We start from the raw sequence: 6,124 nt of genomic DNA, 5'->3' as shown, positions 1-6,124 counted from the left end.
TATATATACACATACATACATACACACACACACACACATTATAAACCATAAAACATTGTTGAAATTATGTATTCATAAACTGAGAGACTTAATGTGCCAAAAATGTCCTTACTAACTACAATTATATATAGATTCATTATAATCACTATCAAAATCCCAATAACATTTTTATAGAAATAGAAAAAAAATTCTAAAATTCAAATGGAGCCATAAAAGATCATGAATTGCCAAATCAATATTGAGAATCAAGAATGAAGCTGGATGAACTACAATTCAAATATAGCACAAAACTACAGGAATCTAAACATTGTGATACTGGTACAAAGACAGACAGACCAGGAATACATACTGGGGAAAGTGCAATCTCTTAAATAGGAATCAAGGAAACTGGATATCCATGAGCAAAGAAATGAAAGTGGACCCTTACACCATCAACTAGAAATGGATTAAAGGCTTAAAAATGTAAAAGACTTAAGACCTGAAACTAAAAAGATCTAAAGGAAAACACAGAGGTGTAAAGCGTCATTGGTTGTGGCAACAATTTCATGGATATGACGTCAATAAACATGGCAGCACGGACAATGGAAACAGAAATAAACCAATAGGACTATATAAACTGAAAAAGTTCTCTGACACAGCAAAGGAAACAATCAACAGAGTGAAAAGGCAAACTAAAAAATGGTAGAGAATAGTGCAAATCACATATCCAATAAGGGGTTAATAGTCAAACTACATTCATCATGAGTTCATTCACAAGACATTAATTAGAAAACACAACTATGGTTAAATGGCAGAAAGATCAGTAGAGGAAAGGGAGTAGGGGATGTGGGAGGAGGGGAAGGGAGGGAAAGGTACTGGAGACTGAATTAGAACAAGACAGATCCATGCTTTTATAATTATATCTAAAGGGATTCTACTATCATGCATAACTAAAAGGAACCAATGAAATATCTCCCCATAACAGTCAGGATACCTATTAATAAAAATAAAACAAAAGTAGTATTGGCCAGGAAGTTGGAACTCTTGCACACTAATGGTGGAAATGCAAAGTTATGCAGCCACTAATAGAAAATAGTTTGGAGGTTCCTCAGAAAATTAAAATAGAAATTTCCCTTAGAAATATTTACTCAATACAGTTGAAATCAAGATCTCTAAGAGATATCAGCACTCCTTGTTCACTGAAGCACTAGTCATAATGGCCATCAATAGTTAAATAGATAAAATGTGTCCATCATGTCCATCAATAGTTAAATAGATAAAATGTGTCATACATATACAATGGAACTATTCAGCCTTTAAAAAGATGGAAACTCTACAATATGCAAGAACATAGATTTGCTTTGAGAGCATTAGAATAAGAAAAATGCCTCATTCACAGAGAGACAAATACTGTATGATTCCACTATATGAAGTATCAAAGACAGTCAAACCCACAGAATCAAGGGGTGGATGGTAGTTGCCATGTGTTAGGGAGAGATTGAAAGAGGAGTTTTAGTCAAGCAATTTTACTCAAGTAAGATGAATTAGCTCTAGAGGTCTGATGTTTGATTTTTGCCTCTGGTCAACAATGATACATCATACAGTTCAAATTTTGTTCAAGTAGCAAGACAAGAATGTATGCTATTATCCTGACTTGAGCAAAAGCAAATCTGAGTGCCTGCACCAGGAAAAAGATGAGCCACAAGAGGTGCATCTGGCCTGTTCTTGTGTTCTGGCCACATCGACCCTCGTTCAGACACACATTCAACAGTCACTATGTGTCAGTTCCTCTACCACATTATCAAGTCCTCTGGGACAGAGAGACATCTACTATTCATCCAAGGATACTAGCCACCTCCCCTAACCTCACAGAGTTCGACATATTGAAGATGCTTGGAAAATGACTAATAGAAAAAAATGCCATATTAAAAAGTTCTGAGTCTCAAAAAATTACATACATGTGTATTTATAGATGAGCATAATATTTAAATGTGCTTGATTTTCAAAATGAAAATGTTAAATCGTGATAGAAATTCAAGAATTCTTACAAAAATAAAAATTAAATGTCAAAAATATATGCTTGGAAACACCAAATAATCCAAGTAAAAAAGGTTCACTACGTGAATCTTCAATTCAATTAACTGAATACGTGAACAAATAAGTGTTGCTAGGTTTCTTTGATCTTAAGAAATATAAATAAACAATTCCTGGTCTTCACCCCTTCCACATCCAATGAGGTAAAATATATGTAAAACCTCAAGGGGAAAATATGTATAAATATAGGTATTTATATATATATATCAAAATACACAATTTTTAAACACATAGATATGATCTGTAAAATATTCAAAAACATGCCAGAATAGATACAACAGAATTTATAGCAGAGTTGAGGAAAATCTTCTCATCCCCCCAAAGAACTTTAGTAAGCAGATATTCCTAGAAGCAGGCAATGGCTCCTGAAACAGTGGTCTGATGCCTTCACTCAAAGCCTTTAGGAATGGAGTGTGTGTGTGTGTGTGTGTGTGTGTGTGTGTGTGTGTGTGTTTGTGTGTGTATGTGCATGCGCGTGCTATGTTCAGCTGAAAAGAGAGAAATTTGTCCAAAGAGTTGCTTCTGAGGAGTAAGGTCTACATTAATTCTTTTCTGGGTACTTGCAAACATGACTGGCTTTACTTTCCAAACTGTGGCTCTGAATATCCGTTGTGGAGCAGACTTTAGAGCTGCAGCAGTTAGGATGTCTGTCTCAGTGCAGTTGCTCAGTCACTGTCTCCATTTATAGCTGGGAAATATGAACTCTGGGTTTTTGATGATCTTGAGTCATCAAAGAAAGCAAAGTTTTCCCTCTTTCATTCAATTTTTTTTCTCTGAAAAAATTTATATCTTATGTGGTTGAATAGAAAAATCTACCCTTAATTTTTTTCCTAGGTTCAAATTGATTTTTTCATGCCCTTTGTTATAGAAGGTCAGATTCTTATCTGGTACTTCTTTAGGAATATCTTTAGCATATGTATGTGTGTGTGTGTGTGTGTGTACACATACATATACATGCACATACACACATATATTATATATATGTATATATATGTGTGTGTATTATATATATAATATACACACACAGAATGAACTGCTTACTAAGGGAAAACTACATACATTTCTATTGGGTTCTATTGAGACCACCTTCAGGCAGAAGGGAGAGAATAATCCACCAAGCTAGCATTACCCAGCCTGCTTAAATTATAAGTAAATGACAAGTTTGCCCCATAAAAGGATAATATAAAAAATGAAAAGGAGGAAAACTATTAAGTAGCCTAGAACTTAACAACTAAATCTAGAATTACAAGATCACTAGGAAACTACAGGTGAGACACATGATTTGTGGAAAAGATAGCTGTTAAGACTCAGGACTCCCCACCCCAATAATGATGCACTCAAACTATGTCTTCTCAAGTAGTGTACTTATTCATGCTTATTTAGGTGCAGAATAGCCAGGAGGGACAGGGCACTTATCCAGGGATGACAGAGCGAGAGCTGTCATCTCCTCTAGGTTCAAGAATACAAGGGAAAGAGCAGTTATTTCAACCAAAGAACAGAATTCTGAAGAGGAGAGCACTCAAGAGAGGACTAGGGGCCCTCCTTGGCAGGCAGGTAGAAAGGTTATAATCAGCCAGCCACAGGAAGACATGTGGCACAAGAGGCTTCTGGTGTCTCTCAAGGGGCCCTATTTTCATCTTGGGTTTGGTAAAAATGTGTTTTGTCCCCTAATAATTCAATGTGGATAATGCCTCTTTAATCATCATGATAATAAAAAGTCCCCATTCGTTTCCAAACGCCCTGTGATTAGTAGGTACTTTCCTCTCCAGTCCAGAACCACTGGAAATGAAATGTTCACTAAGTGACCCTGAGATTTTTTTTTTCAACACTATCTCTGGACCAACCTAAATCACCAGAAAGCTATATATCTATATCAAATTGAATTGGATATAATGAGAAGACAATTTTCTAGTCTTTCTGTGAAATTTCTGCTAATGACAACAGTCAACATGTCATCCTGCATCCTGTGACTAACAATCCCTTTCATCCGACTCAGGACCCCTTCTCAAGGATCAAGTTCACAATTTGAAGCACTTGCTATATTATGAAGTTCTCAATTTTCTGTCTCTATCCTTCATCTGTATTGTGAATAATAGGCAGAAATATTTAATTGTCTATTCCATGTGTCTCATTGGATGTCTCATATACTTTTCTGACTTCAGAAATTAAATTATGATCATCTTCCCTGAATTCTGCTTTTGTCTGATGCTCTTATCCACCCAGTTGCTACTCAAATGATAACAAAGGAAGTCATTCCTGTGCCTCTCCTGCCCTTCCCATATTTCACCTTTCCTACTACTGCAATTCGGATGATACCAACTCCAAGATAACACAATTTTTCATGGGAAATTTTCCAATAGCATCCAAACTGGTCTTTGAGTGTTTCCTCTTGTTTCCCATCAATGAAATCCTCCTTCTATAGCCAGAGTGATGGCTCTGGAATGTACATCTAATCACATTATTTTAAAATTTAAAAGTCTTCAACCTTTGGGTGGCATGACAGACTCAAATATACCTCTGCTGCCTCTCCTTGAGAATCTCAAGTTATCTAAATAGGATCTTCATTCCAATTCAGTTTGCCATACTCTCTCACTTCTCAGAGATAACTAGGAACTGGTCTCTTTTATTCAAGATGCTTTCCCAATGGCTTTGAAATATCATAGCACATAGTAGGCATTTCAGAAGTGTTTAATGAATGAATGAAAGATAGTCTTCCAAGAAGAAATGCATTCCTCTTGACAGATTATAACCAACCATACAAAATTTGAACTACCTAATTTCCCTTATTGACTTGATAATTAAGAAACTGATAAAATTGATGCAAGCTTAATTACAGTAATGTCATTAGTTTCCTCCTTTCTCTAAATAGTTTAATGATTTTATTTCTGGAATTTATTAATACTATTCTCTTTCCTAGAAGCATTTGAGATGTTTATTTTCATTTTAATGGTCAACTGAAAAGTTCTCCTTGATGATTACTGAAGTCCCCTCAAGCAAGAGCTATGAGGACATATTTTAAATACACTTAGAAAGAGAGCAAAGGAACTAATGCATTTTAAAATACTTTTTTTTTTAACCACAGGTAGTGACTGAAATAAAATACCCTTTGAATTAACAAACAAGTAATCAAAGTACCTCAAACTCCAGAAACACAATCCAAACTATTTATTAAGTAAAAATTTATTGAAAGTCAGCCCTGTTCAGGTACTGAACTAGTTACTAGAGGCACAAAACAACAAAGGAAATCAAAGTTAATTCATTTAGAAAATTATTATTTAATATTTTATGAAAAATTCCATAAGATGAGCGAAAATGATTTCAACTTAGGAAATTTTCTAAAGTAACAGCAGGTGAGAATACACAAAAGCTCAAAACTCCTACATCATATATTGATTCCAGGTATCCAATGACACCTGGAAGATGTTAAATCATAATGTAAATATTAAAGGAAAAAACACAGAATGTAGGTTCAACTGGTTATATAATACAATCAAAGCTACCTAGAGCAATACATCCAGCGAATGAGAAGTAGGCAAAATATGGTTGACTTGTTAGAAGGTTAAAAGTATTTCAGTTTCAATTATTTTTTCATGACAATCATTTCAGGTTATTTGAAGAAACTTGATGAATATTTGAATTGGAGTTATTCACTTTGGTTATTGCTATAGCAGGAAACTAAGTAAAACACCTATATTGGTTAATTATAAAAGTATATATTAATAGCAACAAACATTTATATAGCATTTTCTTTATGTAAACACTTTGTGTTGAATGTATTTTATCCTCACAACTACTCTTGAGACAGGAAATATTATTGCCCCTATTTTCCAGAGAAAGCTGGTAAAGCCCAGAGAGATGAATTGCCTATGGTTACCAACTAGCAGGTTGCAAATTCAGGATTCAAACCCAAGTAGTCTGGCCCCATGTCATGGTTTTAAAGATCATTCTACCTCTCTCAGGTAATAAAAGAGTCAGAGCAAATGTATAAAAGCATAAAAGGCCTTTTCGGTCTATCTATAATTTTCCTATTGATCAAGATATGGATATAGAA

At 34.7% G+C, this 6,124-nt stretch overlaps 1 protein-coding gene across 12 annotated transcripts in view; it reads right to left on the bottom strand.

The window, feature by feature from the left end:
* The window catches only part of LOC107154372 (LIM domain containing preferred translocation partner in lipoma), a 608,084-nt gene that overhangs the window by 254,904 nt on the left and 347,056 nt on the right, over window positions 1-6,124 (bottom strand). The window lies entirely within an intron of this gene.

This window comes from Marmota marmota, unplaced genomic scaffold (genome assembly GCF_001458135.2).
Source record: "Marmota marmota marmota unplaced genomic scaffold, marMar, whole genome shotgun sequence".
Lineage (NCBI taxonomy): Eukaryota > Metazoa > Chordata > Mammalia > Rodentia > Sciuridae > Marmota > Marmota marmota.
Note: the sequence above shows the minus strand (reverse complement) of the source record. Positions and strands in the feature narration are given on the sequence as shown.